The 21875-nt window shown below is 40.7% G+C and overlaps 1 long non-coding RNA gene across 1 annotated transcript; it reads left to right on the plus strand.

The window, feature by feature from the left end:
• The first annotated feature begins 4667 nt into the window (after nucleotides 1-4667).
• Nucleotides 4668-20377, plus strand: LOC132385618 (uncharacterized). The gene is made up of 3 exons (XR_009509212.1): nucleotides 4668-4803; nucleotides 9148-9198; nucleotides 20164-20377. It is a non-coding gene; the product is annotated as an uncharacterized LOC132385618 (long non-coding RNA).
• Nucleotides 20378-21875: the final 1498 nt, after the last annotated feature.

A 21875-nucleotide genomic window follows, 5' to 3' on the forward strand; every position in this document is an offset into this window, starting at 1 on the left:
AGGGGGTGTTATTGCTTTGCTGCTGCTTATGCATGGGAGGGGGGAGCTGGGGGGGGGCTTTGGGATTTTAACATTTAACCATCATTCATTCTTTGGGGCTCTCCTCTGTTTTTGTGGATGTTTGTTAAGAAAAAGAATGTCAGGATGTATATTGTATATATTTCTCTGACATTAAATGTATCAATTGAAACCAATTGAATGTTCCAGTCATAAAGGGCAGCTTAGAAATATATACAGATCCTTAATATATCCATCTAGAAGTGGGAGGAAGCTGGCAAAAGTCAGGATTCTATTTAATACCACAACTTTTTGATAGGGCTCTCTATCTTCTGACATCCCACAATTAAAAGGATTTAATTCTACAATTATCCACCCATTTGCTCTGTCAATCAAATCTGTAAATCAGATTGAAAGTGACTAAAATTGATTTTATATCCATAAATAGTTGCTGAAGAAATTGCCCTGATTTTATTCCTTTCATGTTTGTCAGTGATTTCTGCTTTTATTGCTGTAGTTTTAGTCATGATTTCTGGCCACTCTTAAGCAAGCTCTGGACTGCTGTAGTGAATTGTTAAGTAGATGCTCCACGATATAAATTTACATTGTTGGCTTCAACGAAACAAGATTATTTGGTTTGGGCCCTTCATAATGCCACTCCATCTTGGAATTCAAGGGATCAATTCCTTGGGAAACAGAGCAATCATGAGCCGACACAAAGGCCTTACTTGTGAAATCTTATGTATTCTGCATAATTAAAATCTTAATACAGAAATGCAAATGTACTAACAATGTGAAGAAGACAGTGGGGATGAAATTTAACCTCTGATGGGTTGCATTTGAATATGAATGCATGTGAATTACAGAATAATATACAATACTTCATTTGAGCTCATATATTCAATATAGAACACAAACCCTTCAAGTTATCAACATGACAAGATTACAAACTCAAACATAATCGAGTAGTGAAAGGAAGGTAGGATAAAATAATTACATAGAGGTTGAAGAAGACTTCATAAATCTTTACACCAGAATTCAGTTATTTCCTACATTGTTGGAGACTGGACTCAGCCCCGTGATAAACACTGATGAAAGAGGGAGCAATCACACCAGCTCTCCAAAGTGGGAATTAAAATTATTTTTAAATTATGAGAGTGTACCAGGAATAGAAAGATAGAGTCATACAGCATGGAACCAGGCCCTTCGGCCCATCTATGATTTAGCACCCTTTCATACTGATTGCCTTTCTCTTTAATCTCCCCACTGAATCACTCCCTTGATTCTATCACACGCCTACACACCAGGGGCAATCTACAGCAGCCAATAAACCTACCAACTGACACATTTTAGGAATGCTGGAGGAGATTAGAGGCCTACTCTTTTACAGGATGAAGGTGCAAATGCAGCAAGGACAGCATCAGAGGTCAGAGTTGAAGCAGGGTCGCTGGAAATGAGGCTGCCACCGTATCACTGTGCCACTGAAGTATTTCAGGTTCATACAGAATTGGTTTTGGTTTGTTATTTTTGTCAAATTTCAGTGTAAAGCTTGGTCTTGCCTACTGCTTACAGATCAAATCATTCCACAGTGCATTGAGCTAGATTAAGGAAAAACAATAACAATGCAGAATAAAGTCTAAAAGCTACCAGAAAAAAGTGCCGTGCCAGTAAACGGTAAAGTGCAGGATCATAACGAGATAGATCCTGAGGCCAGGAGTCCATCTCACCATATAAGAGGCCTGTTCAAGATTCTGATAACGGAGGCTGTCCATGAGCCTTTTGGCAAAATAAACATTAAACCACAGTGTTAGGCACATTCAACATGAAATGCAGGATATTTATATAAGAAAAAACTAAACTGAATTTCAAAAAGTTCGGCGGTTAACAAAACTGCAAACAAGACTAAGAAACTAATATACGAGGGGTGATTGATAAGTTTGTGGCCTAGGGTAGAAGGAGTCAATTTTAGAAAGCCTAGCACATTTATTTTTCAACACAGTCCCCTCCTACATGTACACACTTAGTCCAGTGGTCGTAGAGCATACGGAACTTTATTTGTAAAAGTCGGCGTCTTGGACCTCCAGGTGGTCCATAGCAGGAGTGATTGATAAGCTCGTGGCCTAAGGAGCCACGAAGGAGATGAGTTATACAGCTTCTGTTACATGCAGGTCAACTCTTTGAGTGATTATGCAGAAAGTTTGATGTTAATATCTCATCTCCTTCTAGGCCACGAATTTATCAATCACTTCTGATGAGTTATTAACTTCAAATTTTCTGCATAATCACTCAGAGTCGACCTGCATGTGCATGTAATGAGAGCTGTATAACTCATCTCCTTCTGCCTTAGGCCACGAACATATCAATCACTGTGGACTTCTACAAAGAAGGGATCCGTATGCTCTACGACTGCTGGACTAAGTGTGTTAATGTAGGAGGGGACTATGTTGAAAAATAAATGTGTTAGGCTTTCTAAAATTCACTCCTACCTTAGCCCACAAACTTATCAATCACCCCCTCATACTATAATACTACTGCTAGGCCATCTTCATTTCTGAAATACAGCTGTATGATGCAACACACACAAGTGCTTGAGGAACTCAGCAAGTCGGTCAGGATCTATGGAGGAGGATAAACAATCAATGTTTTGGTTAAGACCCTTCATCAGGTTTGACAGGAAGGGGGAAGAAACCAGCATGAGAAGGTGGTGGGAGGGGAAGGAATACAAGCTGGCAGGTGACAGGTGCAGCCAGGTGGCTGGGGGAGGGGGTGCAAGGTATGAAGCTGGAAGGTGAAAAGTGGAAGGGCTGAAGAAGAAGGAATCTGATAGGAGAGGACATGGATAAGAGAAAAAATGCAGATGCTGGAAATCCGAGCAACACACACAAAATGGTGGAGGGGCTCAGCAGGCCAGGCAGCGTCTAGGAAGAGAGTACAGTCGACGTTTTGGGGAACTGAGGACATGGACTGGGGAGGGGGGGGTGATGGTGGGAGACACCAGAGAGAGGTGAGGAGAAGAAAAAGGGAAAGGTGAGCCGGGACGGTGAATGGAAAAAGAGAGAAGGAAGAGTGTGGAGAAATTTCCAGCAGTGAGAGAAATCAGTTTTCATGGCATAGGGTTGGAGGCTACCAGAAAGAATTTGAGGCATTACTGTCCAATCTGAGTGTGGCCTCATCATGGTAGGAGAGGAGGCTCTTCTCCACATAACCGATTTGTTGGAGTGGCAATGGGTAATCTAACTGAGGTGGGTGGCTACTTCCTGATCTAAAATTTATCCCAGTGCCCAGGCCATATAGCAGTAACCCAGTTTTAAATAGCTAAAAATGACCTTAAAACTATACAGAACTGTTTATCATGTTTCAAGTAATGCACTCATCTTGGTAAATTTAAAATCGAGCCTTTTGTGCTCTGTTTTCTCACACCTTAAAAAGCACCTCAAATTTAAGCACTTCCTTGAAGAGCCGTAAATGAACACAATTAGCATACATTTGCAATAGGAATTGATTCAATCCTGGGTGCGGTCAGTATTGCTGCTGAGTTTGGCCTCCAGTGCAATATCTTTGAAAGTAATACAGAAAGTTGTAGTGACTTAATTTGCATTTAAAATTCTTTGATATTTTGAACTGAGGTCTCTCCAGGCAAATTTATTAGGGTAAGGTTATTATATTTCAGAGCAAATTGATCCAATTTGTCCTTTGATTTTTGCAATATAGCGTGCAGCAGTCTACGTAGCCTGTTTCTCACTATTTGAAAGAGGATATTTGTGGAAAAGTATCCCATGGCCGGTGTAAAATAAGAATGTCAGGGGTGTGGAAAATTTACACGTAAGTGAATTTCATAACTTTATTTAAAAAGGGGAAGCTATTCATTACCAATTGTCCTTATTGTTGTCAGCTGTTGCAAACCTGTTTACCCCAATTTACAAGCAGCATTATTTTAACATAGTGAATGGTGAATTTTTTAAAACAACAGCACTAAAATGTCACAAATGCCATCTCAAATTTAACTCTTCAGGTAACAACTTCAATACACGTAGGCATCTCATTCAAACTTCTTTAGCTAGTACTATTCATAATTCCTCCAACTGTTTGTTGCTAGTTTTGTTCCTGTTGGCCTCTAATGAATGGACCCAAGACACATTTGGCCTTTTGTGATGTACTCTTCTGTAATCCTACTGGCCTTGTTATTATGATGATGAATACTTGGACTGATGTTGAATTATGCATTAGAATTTGTAATCACCCAGGCATTTTGAGGAAAGGAATGGGGAGAAGTTTGCTGGTATAGGCAGCAGGTGATGATGTAATGAGCTAATTATGAAGACAACTGTCTCCCACAAGTAGTGAGCAGAGTGACCAATCACAAAAAGACTGCAAAAGGTGCCCGAGTTGTATAACCATTGTTTTCACAAGCTTCTATGTAAATATTTGAGAACAATTTAGATGGTTATCTGAATGGGCTCAAGAACTGAAATATATTGCAGTTTATGTGGAGCACGCCTTTCTTAAGCTATTCATTTTCACATGCCAATATAAGCTTCCCTTTTATTTCCTTTTCTGTCCTGTACTGTAAATGCAAAATAGAGCTGGGTTGTTGTCAATCACAATTTTATTGAAAAGTATTTAGTAACTGATAAAACTTTATTTCTGTTTATTTTCTCTTAAGTGGAGGACTACATGCAACCATATCTTAACAACAACACACAAAATGCTGGTGGAACACAGCAGGCCAGGCAGCATTTATAGGGAGAAGCACTGTCGACGTTTCGTGCCGAGACCCTTCGTCAGGACTAACCGAAAGGAAAGATAGTAAGAGATTTGAAAGTGGTGGGGGGGGGGGGAATGCGAAATGATAGGAGTAGACTGGAGAGGGTGGGATGAAGCTAGGAGCTGTAAAGGTGATTGGCAAAAGTGATACAGAGCTGGAGAAGGGAAAGGATCATGGGACGGGAGGCCTCAGGAGAAAGAAAGGGGGGGGAGCACCAAAGGGAGATGGAGAACAGGCGAACAGATTTCCTCGTGTTTAACCATATCTTAAGTTCTGTTAGATATTAAAGTGAATAGTGCTTCATAACCTAGGGTGTTGCTAATATAAATAGTTAGAATATTGTTATCAAATATTAAACATTTACTCACAATGACTTGCAGTAAGAAATCAGCAGGTAAGTGCAAGTATTTGTTGAGGATTTCTGTTAAATAAACCAGAAAATTTGCAGGTGCAAATCTGTAATAAAAACAGAAAGTGCTGGGAAAATCTCAACAAGGCAGGCTGGTTTTCCAAGTGGGTCAATGGTGCTCCTGCAACGTTTTCAATTCAATGCTAGTAATGTGGCCTTCTCTGCACTGGAAAAAGCATGTGTACATCAGGCAACTGTTTGGCCGAGCACTTTCATTCTGTTATCAATGGCCATCTCAAACATACTATTTTAACTCTCCTTCCTACTCCTGCACTGATCTGTCTATTCTTAGTTTTCTCCTTTGCTGTGAAGAGAACAAACACAGATTGTCAAAATAACAGCCCATATTCTGCTTAGGTAGCTTAAACCCAATGGTATGAACATTGAATTCCCCAATTTCAGGTAGCCCACACTGCCCAGCAATCTCCTCATACGCATGTGCACCCATCCTCCGAGTTTACTTGTCTCTTCGTTCATCTTTCCTGTTCCCTCCCTCCACCTGGTTCCACATGCCCATCATCCTCTCTCTAACTGGTTCCATCTGTCACCTCCCTTCATGACATCTGTGAGTGATGATAAACCTGATTCTGATATGAGAGTGGGAAGCGGGCAGAGAGTGGGGAATCATGGTTGGGGAAAGGGGAAGGGAGGGCACCAAAGAGACTGTCTGTAATGATCAATAAACCAATTGTTTGGAGTCAAATGACCTTGCCTGGTATGTCAGGACTGGGTGTGTCTGCACCCATACTGCCCCACATACCCCAGCATTCCTTCGCTGCCACCTGTCCCACACCCCTCCCACGGCTCTCCACCCTTGCTATTTCCAACATCCTTTGATCCTGCCAGATTTACAAATTTGCATGCCGCTCCATGTTGACAAATACAGAACTTTGCAAAAGTCTTAGGAACCCTAGCTATAGGAACCCTACTTTTGCACAGTACTGTATATTAGCAATCTTTCCTCCTTCCTCTATGTCTTGATGAAGGGTTTTGACCTGAAACGTTGACATATACCTTTTGTTTCCACTGCTTCTGCTTAAGCCTTTGAATTCTTCCAGTGTTCTGTGTTACCTTAAGTTGGGCAGCATTTGTGGACAGAGTAAGAGTCAACATTTTGGTTCATTCTGCCATTTATCTACCACAGACCCAAAGTGTTGACTCCTCCCTTTTCCTGCATGACACCATGCTATCAACGCATGATTTGCAGAGTTTTTCCAACATTTTCTGCTTTGGTTTCAGAAAAGGTTCTGGGTTCTTTTCATGCTTTGCGCTGCCTCAGAGTTTGCTTCAGTCAAACTGGGCTAAAGGTGGCTTGAGTTTCCTCAGGCGAGAGAGGCGTAATGTTGAGTTCACTCTTGATTGATACTCTTTACTGAGAAGAGTGAGAGGAAACAATGCATTGTAAAAGGTAAGATTTCAGTGTGGTTCAGGAGGAATGAAATCTGGCTGCTTGTACACATAAATCTTAATGGTGGCAGGGTGAGTGAGATGCTGGTTAATCAGATGTTGTACTTCATAAATAGATGCATACTTTACAGAATTAAGAAATAATAACAAACCTTGAAATAGTGACTTACAGAAATAAGTCACTGCTTTCAGTCTCTTAGGCTATGCCAGGCTTGAGAGACAGGGTTTAGTTCCTTAGTTGGACTGGAGTATTCTAACTATTGCAGGTAACCACACCTTGGAGGGTGTGAGGGTGTTCAAGTGCAGAAAGTTACTTGTTGGAATGGTTCCAAGTTGAGAGGAATTTTATCTCTAGTCACCTTTAATTGACGTGTCCATGTAGCTGGAAACTCCTCATTTTATTAATTTGAGCTTGGTTTAATAAGAAGTTCCTATTATTGCAAGAATGATGACCCCTTTCCCAGCTGGGTGTTTAGAACCAGAGGCCTAAAAAGAAGGCATCAGCACTTCAGGTAAGGGATAATACGTAGTTTGTTCTCCCAGGGTCCAGTGAAGCTTTGGCGTCCTCTACCTAAAAGGGCTTAGTTTCAATATATTCAAGACAGAGAGCCATAGATTTATGGACATTTATGAATCAAGGGATATGGGACAGTGAATGAAAGTGGTGCAAAATCAAAATCAGTTTTATCATCATTGACATATGCTGTACCTTCTATTGTCTTGCAGCAGCAGTATAGTACAATACATCAAAATGACTCAGTTACAATAAGAAATATATAAAATATAAAATTAGCAGTGCAAAACGAGAGTAAAAAATTAGATAGTGTTCATGGGTGTATGGTCTGTACGGGAATCCGATGGTAGAGGGGAGGTTTACCATGGCAGGGTAAATGTGGCTTCTCGTCTCACATTGTCTGTGGTACTCACACTCAAAGACCTGCTCTTGGTCCTCACTTATTGGTCATCAATTTTTGCTCAGCAAGATCACCTCAAAATACCATACCAGTATGATCCACATGCTGATTTATCTTGCCAGGAGACTCACACAGGACTATTGAAATTGACAACTATCTGTCTAATATCCAACTGTAGAAGAGTAGAAATTTCCTTCAATTAGATATTAGAAAGTCCTCAAACTCATCATAAACTCGAAGGCATGTTAAAGCTGTTTAAAAGTTAATAGTGCTCATCTTCACCATGAAAAAATACGTAGTAGTGCTCCACAAAGTTACATCCTCAGCTCCCTACTCTACTCCCTGTAACACTCATGACAGAGCAGCCAGATTCTATTTACAAATTTGTGAATGAAAGCGCCATCGTGAGTAACATCTCAAATAACAATGAGTCAGAGTACAGGAAGGAGATAGAGAGCTTAATAGTATGATGCCATGACAACGACCTTTCCCTGAACGTCAGCAAAACATTGACTTCAAAAAAAGGACTGGTGCACATTCTGTTGTCTACATCAACTGTGTTGAGTTTGTGAGGGTTGAGAGCTTCAAGTTCCTTGGAGCAAACATCACTAATAGCCTGTCCTGGTTCAAACACGTAGATGCTATGGCCAAGAAAGCTCTAAATGCCTCTACTTTTTAGGAGGCTAAAGAAACTTGGCACGTCCCCTTTGATCTCATCAGTTTTTATTGATGCCCCACAGAAAGCATTCTATCAGGATGCATAACAGCTTGGTATGGCAACTGCTCTGCACCTGACACAAGAAACTGCAGAGCTGTCAGCACAATTGAGCACATCATGGAACCTGCCTCCTCTCCGTAGACTCTGTCTACTTTTCTCGATGTCTTGGTAAAGCAGTCAGCATTATCAAAGACCCCTCCCACTCTGGATATTCTCTCTTCTCTCCTCTTCCACTGGGCAGAAGATACAAAAGATTGAAAGCACATAACACCAGGCTCAAGGACAGCTGCTACCTCACTATTAGAAGACAAGTAAATAGTTCACTACTAAGAAAGCTGGACTCTTGACTCATTATTTACCCCGTAATGATGTTACAGTTCAACATTTAGCTGTGCTGCACTTCCTCTGTAGCAGTTACACTTTATTCTGCATTGTTATTATTTTACCTTGTTCTACTTCAATGCGCTGTGTAATGATCTGATCTATATGAACAGCATACACGCTTTTCACTGCTTGTGTTTTTACTAATATTCTATGTGCACTTGTCTACACGAGGACTGGGCCTCAAGCGGCAGTGTCACCTTGTGGGCGTCGGGGTATGTTGACTGATGATCTCGGTGGGAAGGGTGTCTGGATTATGTACATGCATATCTTGTGTCATTTTATTTTACTGATATCCCATGTGGGCATGCTCTCTCATACGGGTGAGGGCTGGGCCTCGAGCTGTAGTATTGACTGGTGGTGGGGGGATCAGGGGTCGGGTCGGGACTCCTTTATTCTGTGATTGCAATCTTGTGTGTGTTGTACTGTTGGTAATATGTTTGACTTGTCTCGTTTGGCTGTATTCATGAGTACTTATGTATGATTGAATGACAATTAAAATTGAATTGATCTTGTACATGTGACAATAACAAACCAAATGCAATTCCTATTTCAGTTCCAACTCCCAAGATACCAATCTTGAAGTAACAAGATTTGAACATGTGATGTAAGGATTAACCGGTATATATTTCATTAGCCTGATGTTGCATAAATTCAATAGACGAATGCAGTAAGGTAATAGAGAATTTGCAGCCTTTGAATTAGTTTAGTTTGCAGCTCAATTGGTTTTGTAGTAAAACATTGGGTTTTTAAGAGTGAAATTGTGTATTCCATATATAAAAGAACAGCATTTTCATCTGTTGTTTGGATCACTCCAAACAAATTAAATTGGATTTGAATGTAAGTTGAAAGCTCAACTCTTGATGTGATCATTTATAGTTGAGTCTTTAAAGGGAAGTTTATGATATGAACATTGAAAATTAAGAACTTAGTAATAAGTAAATAGCTAAACACAGGAACAAACAAAAATAAAACAATGAAAAACTAAGAATTGAGAAAAGAAGCAAGTTTTTGTGAAAAATATATAAATAAATATTGCAAAATGAGTGTGAAGTAATAAAATTAATGGTATGTGAAAGCAGTTAATGCAGACCATTTCACATCTGAGTTAGGTATGCAAAGGTTTGGATGTGTGCACATTGAATTTAGGTTATCTAGGACTAACTGAACGATGCTAACATAGAAAAGAAGCATTTGACATTTAATGGGTGCTGTTATGACACAAGCCAAATGCCGACAACAAACCAGACAGCTTCATTTCCACTGACCTATGGGCTTGGCTCTTATGTGAAAATAGGTCAAGAATGTGTAATAGGAAATAAGATCTGGAGTTTATATGAATCGTGATCTCTCTTTAATGTATCCCAATAGAAAAGATATTGGCTTTACAAACAGATGCTCATGAGTTTAATACTTAGAATTAAGAGAGACTAATATGTACACCATTTTTTTCATTTACTGGCCAGGATTCTGGGTGAAGCATCTCACAGCATACATTCTATCCTTGGATGTTAAATAAAAGCCAACATGATGTTGAGCTGTGACTCAGTTAATAAGATTCTTACTACTCAGTCAGAAGATTGTGAGGTCTAAAGTCCTATTTAGGGTCTTGAGCACAACAATCTAGGCTGACATTCCTTTGCAGTACAGAGGAATCCTGCAAAGTTGAAGGTGGCTGCCCAGGAATTCAATAATGTAACACTGTGTTTATTTTGGTGTTCTATGGTGGAAAATCAATCCTCTCCTCCCAAAGAAATGCAATAATGATACTTCCTAGTTGTGTGGTGTCACCTAGCAATTCAGCCAGCATAAATCATTAGAGATTACCTTTATTTGTCACAGGAGCGTCGGAACATCAAGACATACAGTGAAATGTACTGCTTGTGATGTGCTGGGGGCAGCCTGTAAGTGTTGCCATGCTTTTGGCATCAACATAACATGCCCACAACTTCCCACACAAAATGCTGGTGGAACACAGCAGGCTAGGCAGCATCTATAGGGAGAAGCACTGTCGACGTTTTGGGCCGAGACCCTTCGTCAGGACTAATCGAGAGGAAAGGTAGTAAGAGATTTGGAAGTAGTGGGGGGAGGGGGAAATGCAAAATGATAAGAGAGGACCGGAGGGTGCCACAACTTACTAACCTTAACCTGTACATCTTTTTGGATGTGGGAGGAAACTGGAACTCCCAGAGGAAACCCACATGGTCACAGGGAGAACATAGAGACTCCTTACAGATACCAGTAGAAATTGATGTCTGATCACTGACTGGGCAACACACCATGCAACCATTCTGCATGCACAAAATATAACTTTTGCATTAGCTGTGCACAGGTTTACATCAGTCCTTTTCTTTTGGAGCATTGATGGAGAACTTAGACTAAGCTTTCCCAAGTGATATCATTATTTGTTACTCCCAGGACAACCGGGCATTCACATTGGAGGACTGGATGATCCAGAAGGTAGTTCCTACAATTACCTTTCAAGGCCTTGTTATCTCATCACACAGTGATCCTGTCACCTTCCTTAGCCCCTTCACTGCATCACAGCCTGCAGGTCTAATTCACCACAACAAACTCCATTTCCTGACTTTCTTGCTCTAGACAATGTGGCTGATATTTAGATCCAGCTATCTCCATCCAACATCCTCAGCTTGGTCTTAATAGACAATGTAGACAATAGACAGTAGGTGCAGGAGTAGGCCATTCGGCCCTTCTAGCCAGCACCGCCATTCACTGTGATCATGGCTGAACATACACAATCAGTACCCCGTTCCTGCCCTCTCCCCATATCCCTTGACCCCGCTATCTATAAGAGCTCTATCTAACTCTCTCTTGAATGCATCCAGAGACTTGGCCTCCACTGCCTTCTGGGGCAGAGCATTCCACATATCCACCACTCTCTGGGTGAAAAAGTTTTTCCGCATCTCTGTTCTAAATGGCCTACCCCTTATTCTTAAACTGTGGCCTCTAGTTCTGGACTCACCCATCAGCAGGAACATGCTTCCTGTGCCTCCAGTGTGTCTAATCCCTTAATAATCTTATATGTTCCAATCAGATCCCCTCTCATCCTTCTAAATTCCAGTGCATACAAGCCCAGTCGCTCCAATCTTTCAACATATGACAGTCCCGCCATTCCGGGAATTAACCTTGTGAACCTATGCTGCATTCCCTCAATAGCAAGAATGTCCTTCCTCAAATTTGGAGACCAAAACTGCACACAATACTCCAGGTGTGGTCTCACCAGGGCCCTGTACAGCTGCAGAAGGACCTCTTTACTCCTGTACTCAATTCCTCTTGTTATAAAAGCCAGCATGCCATTAGCTTTCTTCACTGCCTGCTGTACCTGCATGCTTGCTTTCATTGACTGATGTGCAAGAACACCTCGATCTTGTTGTACTTCCCCTTTTCCTAACTTGACTCCATTTAGATAGTAATCTGCCTTCCTGTTCTTGCCACCAAAGTGGATAACCTCACATTTATCCACATTAAACTGCATCTGCCATACATTTGCCCAGTCACCCAACCTGTCCAAGTCACCCTGCATTCTCATAACATCCTCCTGACATTTCATACTGCCACCCAGCTTTGTGTCATCTGCAAATTTGCTAATGTTACTTTTAATCCTTTCATCTAAATCATTAATGTATATTGTAAATAGCCGCGGTATCCCACTAGTCACTGCCTGCCATTCTGAAAGGGACCCGTTAATCCCTACTCTTTGTTTCTTGTTTGCCAACCAATTTTCTATCCATGTCAGTACTCTACCCCCAACACCATGTGCTCTAATTTTGCTCACTAATCTCCTATGTGAGACCTTATCAAAGGCTTTCTGAAAGTCCAGGTACACTACATCCATTTTCATAGTTACATCCTCAAAAAATTCCAGAAGATTAGTCAAGCATGATTTCCCCTTCATAAATCCATGCTGACTCGGATCAATCCTGTTACTGCTATCCAAATGTGCCGCTATTTCATCTTTTATAATTGACTCCAGCACCTTCCCCACCACTGATGTCAGGCTAACTGGTCTATAATTCCCTGTTTTCTCTCTCCCTTCTTTCTTAAATAGTGCGATAACATTAGCTACCCTCCAATCCACAGGAACCGATCCTGAATCTATAGAACATTGGAAAATGATTACCAATGCATCCACGAGTTCTAGAGCCACCTCCTTAAGTACCTTAGGATGCAGACCATCAGGCCCTGGGGTTTATCAGGCTTCAGTCCTATCAGCGTACCCAACACCATTTTCTGCCTAATGTGAATTTCCTTCAGTTCCTCCATAACCCTAGGCCCTCTGGCCACTATTACATCTGGGAGATTGTTTGTGTCTTCCCTGGTGAAGACAGGTCCAAAATATCTGTCCAACTCGTCTGCCATTTCCTTGTTCCCCATAATAAATTCACCTGTTTCTGTCATCAAGGGCCCCACTTTGGTCTTAACTAATTTTTTCCTCTTCACATACCTAAAGAAGCTTTTACTCTCCTCCTTTACATTCTTGGCTAGCTTACCTTCGTACCTCATCTTTTCTCCCCGTTTTGCCTTTTTAGTTATCTTCTGTTGCTCTTTGAAAGTTTCCCAATCCTCTGGCTTCCTGCTCATCTTTGCTATGTTATACTTCTCTTTTATTTTTATACTGTCCTTGATTTCCCTTGTCAGCCATGGTCACCCCTTACTCCTCTTAGGATCTTTCTTCCTCTTTGGAATGAACTGATACTGCACCTTCTATATTATTCCCAGAAATACCTGCCATTGTTGTTCCACTGTCATCCTTGCTAGGGTATCTTTCCAGTCAGCTTTGGCCAGCTGCTCCCTCATGGCTCCATAGTCCCCTTTGTTCAACTGTAATACTGACACTTCCGATTTTCCCTTCTCCCTCTCAAATTGTAGGTTAAAACATATCATATTATGGTTACTACCTCCTAATGGCTCCTTTACCTCGAGTTTCCTTATCAAATCCGGTTCATTACACAACCCTAAATCCAGAATTGCCTTCTCCCTGGTAGGCTCCAGTACAAGCTGTTCTAAGAATCCATCTCAGAGGCACTCCACAAACTCCCTTTCTTGGGGTCCAGTACGAACCTGATTTTCCAGTCTACCTGCATGTTGAAATCCTCCATAACAACCGTAGCATTACCTTTGCGACATGTCAATTTTAACTCTTCATTCAACTTGCACCCTATAGCAAGGCTACTGTTGAAGGCCTGTAGATAACTCCCATTAGGGTGTTTTTGCCCTTACAATTTCTCAGTTCTATCCATATTGACTCTACGTCTCCTGATTCTATGTCACCCCTTGCAAGGGACTGAATTTCATTCCTCACCAACAGAGCCACCCCAACCCCTCTGCCCACCTGTCAGTCCTTTCAATAAGATGAATATCCTTGAATATTAATTTCCCAGCCCTGGTCCTCTTGCAGCCATGTCTCTTATTCCTATATCATACTTGCCAATTTCCAGCTGAGCCTCAAGCTCATCCACTTTATTTCTTATACTATTATTGCATTAATAGTGTGGCCACGATCCCTTTTGATTCTTATCCTCAGGTGGTTTTCAGCTACAACCTGGATTTACTTGCTTAGGGTCAGCCCTATTTTGCAGGCATTTACTCTACCATCATCATTCTCCCCTCTGTGATGCCTTGGACATGGCCTAGTAACACTAATAATTTGTGTACAGCTATTTCTGGCATTTGTAGTGAGTCTTCAATGCAGCACGTGGCCTCTACATGGAACTCAATGGCTTTATGTTTTTGCTGCACAGAATGTAGATTTCAATTTCTTCATACTTCTTATGGTCTCATGGTTACTGTTGGAGCAATTGGCCCTCTGCTGTGTGGTTGATGTAGAGTGCCTGACAGGGATGGAGTTCCCACCTCTCACAATAACAGCCAATATCCAACATCAAACCCTCCCAATGAATACAGGAGAAATACCATAAGTTTTGGTATATGAAGACACCTAAAGGAAGCAAGATACAGAGGAATATATTTTGCCGTACTGATGCACCATCAATAACTCTCGGAGACGTGAGGTGAGATATAGGCTTTTATTGGCAGGAAGAAAGTACAAGCAGCAATTGACCACCGTACTGCATCCTGGAGATTGAGGCTAGGCTCAGGCTCCAATCGCCTCTATACCGGGGTCCGTGGGAGGAGCCACAGAGCAGTCAGTTGGGGGGGGGGGCATGTCCAGACAGGTATATGTAGTTCACCACACGTACATACACATAATTATTGCATTAGTTGCACACAGGATTGTACCTGTCCTTTCCTTTTGAAGCACTAGAGGAGAACTCAAGAAGTTCAAGGAGAATAACTAGCTATTTGGTTGCCGCCACTTTTTAGCTGGAGCTCGTTAAAAGTTAATCTTGATTGTGCTGTACTGTATGGCTTTCTGCTAGCATAGGATTATTTGCACAGGAACATCTGCATCCGTGCAAAAGTGTGGTGGGTATAGCAAGCTGCAAATTAGGAAGGTACTTAAAGATATTGCAGAGACCCTACTGCTCAGAGAAGGAGAACAGCTGAGTGGTTCTCACAACAGACACTCTTGTGCCTGGTTATGCTTGGATTCCTTACAAAATTATTATTAATGGCAGCAAAGAGTATACTTTGTAATTGAAAAGCATGACCAGGTTCCTTGAAGATCTGAGGAGTTGGAAGTAGATTGATGAATTTGATGTGGTCAGACACAATCTGGACTGATACACAGTGAAAGGATTATTTGGCTGAGTCACTCATGATGTATTTCCAGCTAAGAAAGCTGAACTGATTAACACTGCAGCTTGCAATAATCTGTTGATGCTCTCTATTGAAAATTTTGTTTTGTGGGATATAGCCACACTGTAAGAAAAAAAAACAGCATTATTTCAATCTAATCCCTGGCTGAAATGATCCCAGATTCTCCTAAAAATAGGCTCTCAATGATTTGTGCAGTACAAACACAGATGGCCCCTGAATGATACTGCACAGATCTCCTCTGGTTGCTCGAGATAAGCCTGTGCTATAAATGCTGAATGTGGCCACTCCTTCCACAGACACCGCCGCAGCTGTGTGGACAGGTGATTTATGGCTGTGATCTTCATAGAGTGTCCGACACGTATGATTGACGTGATGTACAGATATGTAGGAGTAGGGTCACATCTTACAGGGCAACGTGACCTCACTCTCTATTCATCATTCTTTCTTCTCCCCTGGGAATCCAAACCATCAAAGCATATCCGAAAGTATTTGGATAGAAACAGGGATAGTAGGCAACACAATTTTTAGTGTAATATCACAATGGGTGATGGGCCTGTTTCTTCCCACCTGAGGAATTGAGCTGAGAATTTATTTTACATTTCATGCTAAAAGTGATTAAGGAACTGTCATAATTAATTCTCAGTACCCTGTCATCACTCAAAAAGACTCTTCATCTTCCTGAGAAATATTCAACATTCCCCAGTGAATTCCTTTTAAGCATAAACATCAAACCTATCTATTTTCACACACCTGCCTGGGAAAGGCACAATCTACTTCTACACTTCTGACTACTACATAATTGACATAATGCAGGGAACTACACTTTGATCTGATGTCCAAATAAAGACTCTCCAAAGTATCTCCCACTAATAAGTCTGCAGATAGGTCTATAAGGCCACTTGTTTGTATGACGGACTAATCCAGGGTCATGTTTTAGATGAAACTTAAACCATGGCCTCTTAAACTGTGAAAATATTTATATAATTAAAAGCCCTAATGACTTGGAGAAATCTCAGTTGTAACCTTCTCTCAGTGAAGTACTTCGAAAGATCATGTTTCACATGGTATCTGCTAAGACTACTCCTGCAAAGACATATTCAAACACACTTGAAATGTACATTGGGTTGAAGAATTTTAATGAAGTAATGATGTAAGGTGTGTTAGTGATAACAAGTTTTGAAGATTTTTGCAGCTGCCTACTGGCTTTTCAGCACATTAGTCCTCATTTACTTTAACAGAGGTTTATTCTTCTGGTAAATGATGTAAATTGGGGTAATAGACTCTTAGGTTATGATTCTAACACTTTTGATACCACCATCAAAACGAGGAGGAGTCAATCTGTCCGCAAATGCTGCCTGATCTGAGGAATGTTCTGAGCATTTCTGATTTTAATTATCATTCAGAAAACACTGCTGATCCATTGGAAAACACAAAACATCAATAGTTAGTTATTATAAACACGAGAAAGTCTGCAGATGCTGGAAATCCGGAGCAGAACACACAAAATGCTGGAGGAACTCAGCAGGTCAGGTGGCATCTATGGAAATGAATAAACAGTTGCGGTTTCGAGTCAAGACCTTTATTCAGGGCTGTGGTGAACTACGTGTGCCTGTCTGGACTCGCCCCCTGCTGACTGCTCCTGTGGCTCCTCCCACAGGCCCCTGTATAAAGGCGATCTGAGGCCTGACGCTCGGCCTCAGTCTCCAGAACATAGTATGATGGTCACTCACTCCTGGTTCCTTCTTCCAGTCAATAAAAGCCGATATCTCGCCTTACGTCTCAGTGTGAGTTATTGATGGTGCATCAAGAGCTTTGCATGGACGTGACAGCCAGCTACACCACCAAAAAGGGGCTTTTCTTAAGTCTCTTGCAGTGGAGAAGCAGACACAGGACCTTATATCATCTCCTTGGAGAAGCTTTAAAGAGATCTTTCACATTCCAAACTGCAAGTGGGCAGTGTAAGTAAACATTGTTTTCCAACATCATGTTTAGTGAAGTTTAGTGTTACAGCAATAAAAGAAGATGAGAAAAATCCATCTGGCTCACCTCCTATCATCTCCGCAGATGAATGATGCATGGGATTCTGGATGATCAATTAATCTCCATTTAGTATCAATAATTAAATGAGATGCAAGAGAAAACCTCCAGGTGTATAAAACTATAGAAGCTATGCCTTAAATGTTCCTTCCATTTCTGGGGTATTCATTATGCATTATATGTCAAATTATGATCGTATCTTATCCTGACATTTTGGCGTGGATAATGTAGTCTGCAACAGAGAATTGCCATTTACTGCAGATTCCAAGAGCTATCCAGAAATGATCTATAATGTGGGTTTCACCATCGGTTGCTGTCAGATGTCAGGTGTTTGGTGATGTCGTTAAGCAGGTTGAAAAATCAATCACAATAAAGTACCTAAAGCCTGGAAGATCGAAGTACCATTTTCAGCTGATATTTAGTCATTTTACAGAACATGAAGTCATGATTGGATTAGGTGTACAAAATGGAGGATGAATTTGAAATATTGAATTACAAAAATAAGTTGAAAACCCATTATATATAGAATTTTTGAGGAAGTTACATTCTATGCAAATAAAAACTTGTTTCTTTTTAGGACCAGGGTGACAGGTAAGTAATAAACCGTAACATTTCCATGGCTTTATTTTTACAACAAAAACATTAATCTATATTGCTAGTTCTGGTAATATCATTGATGTCTAAAGGTAACACTGGAGAAGAATGCAAAAAAGTGCATTCTGTGAAGGAGCAGGGAACCACTGACAGGAACTCTACACACAAGGACTCCAGTAGTCGAGTCATCTTCAAGTGTTTTGGTGGTAAATACTGATGATTTTGCCAAAATTACAGCCCAAGATCAAAGCAATATTTTCTGAAGGAAATTAATTTTTCATTGATTAGTTAATGCTAACTACTATCTGTATCTTCTGAAGAAAGCTTTTTGCATGTTGTAGAATCTTAGTGTGTTGAACAGAAGGTTACTAATGAAGTAGTTAATGATGGGCCAAGAAGGGTTTATCAGAGATTCTGGGGATGAGTTGATTATTATCCGACGACAGCAATTACCAGCCTGTGGAATATCATGATTGTGAAACAGAAACAGAAGATGCTGTAGGAGAATGGCAAGACAGGCAGCATATGTGGAAAGAGAAAGAAGTTTTGTTTTGAGCCTGTGGCATTTTGTCAGAAGCTGCCAGATTTACTGATTTTTTTTCAGAATTTCCTGATTTGGTTTCTGTTTCAGATTTCTGACATCTGCAGTTTGTTTTGATTTTCTCTATGTATGTGGACATTGCTCTCGATCTCTTGAAACTGAAATTGTATTCAGTACTTTAATTTTGGTCTTATTTAATACAGACACAGCAAACTTCTTCGAGCTCAGTCGACCTTGTAAAATCCTCCTCATTAACATCTGGGACTGGAATCTAAATTGGTTAACTGTCCCACAGACCATCAATCAACGGCCTGATATTTAAGACATGATTTTATGGGTATAATTATGTGCTGGGTTCCACCACAGTTTCTTAGTATGTTTTGTCCCCTAGCAGGACAGAACCACCAGAGTTGAGGGCACAGCAGGATACATGCAGGAATGAGCAGGCCTTGGAGTTCTCAGCATTGATTCCAATTTCCATAAAGTCTCATAGAATCAGCTCAACGTGGGCATCTCATAGAATCGGCTCAACGTGGGCAAGGAAATCTCCTCCTGATTGTCACCTATTGTCCTTCATCAGCTGATGAACCACTACTCCTCTGTGGTGAAACACACTTGGAAGGAGCACAGAAGGGGTGAACGGCACAGAACGTATTCTGAATGGGAGATTTTTACCTCCCTTATCAGGAGTAACTTTTTACTGAGCTAGCCTAGTTCTGAAGGACACAGATGTCATACTGGTAGTGAGCGAACCAATACGATGGATAAACCTACTTAGCTTCATCCTTAACAATCCTTCTATAGCATTTGCACTATTTGGCAGTCAGACTGATAGAAATGATCTTGTGATGACAAGATTGTATTTTATGCTAAGGATATCCTCCATTATGTACTATAATTGTGTCCTATGTCCACAGCTCAGAATAGGTTAGGTTGATCAAAACAAGACAACCTGGAAGCATTATGGACCTTCATCATCAGCAGAAATGTACCTCATCACAACCTGCAAACTCAAATCCTTGTTTAGGTTGTATATTCTCACTTCACCATGATGATTATGCCACCTGACCAACTCAGGTTGAATGAGGAGTATAAGACAGCCATACATAAAATGGTGAGGTGCCTGCTTAGCTAAGCTGCAACTCTGGGCTTACAGACATGCTGGGAATTACGCAATGAACAGAGCTAACGCACAGCCTATGGACCTTTGCAGTCCTTCCACATGCATTCTTGAAAGGTGATGACCAAATGAGCAGCTAATGGGACAAGGTGGTTCCAAGAATATCCCAGCTGGTAACAATAACAATCTTTAAAGGATCCTTGAGACCTTCAATATTGATTTTCATGAGCCAAGATCTGTATGAAGCTGTCTTACTTTATTCCATTTTCAAAATATTAAAATATATATTTTTAATGCATTTTCCTTAATTCCATAAACTCCTGTGTGATACCTTGTCTAAGGCAATTCCAAAGTTAATATACCCTAAATCCATTGCAGTTATCGGCTTTTGCCTGTTACCTGCCCCACCTAAGTAAAATCTATACTGTTTGCATGATTCATCCCTTATGAAATCTTTTTTGGCTTCTCCTCTATTCCCTGTTTACAGATACATGATAATTTCAGCCTTAATTAAAGATCTGACATTTTCCTGCCCACAGATGCTGAACTAACTCCTCTAATTACTTGGATTAGACCTGTGGCTGACTGCGGCAGGCGGGGAGGCCTCTGCCCTCGTGTGGTGGAAGATGTTACCGTGGTTCTGCATTATGGATTGGACTATTGCACCTATGGACTTTGGACCTTCTTAGGCTTTTATCTTCTGTGGGTTTTTTTTTTGCCCATTTCTTTCTGTTTTGTAGTGTGGGGTCTGTGTTCTTGTTCTGTTGTGTATAGGTGAGGGGGGTTTGGGGGTTGATGATCAGGAGGCCATTTATTTTTGTGTGGGGGGGGTTTGATGTTTCTCTGTGAATTACTTTCATGTTCTTTCTTTGTTTTGTGGCTACCTGGAGAAGATGAATCTCAGAGTTGTATATGGATGCATACTTCGATAATAAATGAACCTTTGAACCTTTATAAAAATGGCTTACACTGGCCATTCAAGAAATCTGTCATCATACTTCATAGAACCATGAAGCATAGGAATAGATTTCTTGAAGCGGCATCAGCAGATGGTAAAACAGATCTATTTTCATATGATCTAGACCTGAAATGATTTAATTCTGGAGCTTTGTTTAACATTTGATTGGTGGGCTTATTGACAGATTGACCATTTTGAGGATGAATCTTGAAAACATAGCCTGGTGAGGACGCACCTGGATTCCTGTGTGCAGTTTCATTTCCCTTACTTTAAAAAAACAGTCTAAAAGAAACTGGACCAGGGTGAAAAGGTTGTCTAAGATGAGTGGCTAAATGAATTAGATGTATATTCTTTGGCGTTTTAGAAGAATCAGGAACAGGTTTAATATCCCAGGCACACTGTATGTTGTGAAATTTGTTAATTATAGGCAAAAATAAATTAATTAATGTAAGTATATATATGAATAGTTAAATTAAAAGAAGTGTAAAAACAGAAATAATAAAAAATGTGAGGTAGTGCTCACTGCTTTAATGTCCATTTACAAATCAGATGGCAGAGGGGTAGAAGCTATTCCTAACTCATTGAGTGTGTGCCCTCAGGCTTCTGTACCTCCTTCCTGGTGGTAACAATCAGAAGAGTGCATGAGAATGAAGGGTGATCTTTTGGAAACATAAAAGATTCTAAGGAGACTTGACAATATAGATGTTAAGTAGTTTTTACTAGTTTTGAACAAGATCAGGGGCAGCCAACTAAACCTGAGACACACTGGAACTTCTCAAGAAGCTGATGATCCTCTAGAATTTTCTCCATGGCAGGGTTATGGAAGCTAAAACATTGCAAGTATTTAAAGAGGAAGAAGGTAATTTTTTGGAAAATGTGGGAGTTGAGGGCTTTGGAGAAATGGCTCTGAAAGTGAAATGATGCGTATAGCTGATCAGCAGGACATGGCAGAGGGCAGAATGGCTTATTCTTGGTTTATTCTTGCTCCTATTTCCTTTTGTCATTATGAAATAAGTTCAAAGATTCTCTAATGCATTCTTAGAGATTCTGTTGAATGAAATCATGGTAAATGGGGGGATAATTTTACTGTCAATGGAAAGGAACTCGGTAAAACTGATGAACATCTGATCTGAGGAGATGATATAGAGACGCTCAGCTTAACAACCTGGGTCCAACACATGGTAATCCTCTTCCAAAATACTCCCTCTGTACCGTGGCCTTCACAAATACTCTTCAAAGCAAATGTTCTCCCATCTTATTCCAAACACATGTGCAGTTCTTCCTTACTCCCCA

This window comes from Hypanus sabinus, chromosome 2, assembly GCF_030144855.1.
Source record: "Hypanus sabinus isolate sHypSab1 chromosome 2, sHypSab1.hap1, whole genome shotgun sequence".
In the NCBI taxonomy this organism is placed as follows: domain Eukaryota; kingdom Metazoa; phylum Chordata; class Chondrichthyes; order Myliobatiformes; family Dasyatidae; genus Hypanus; species Hypanus sabinus.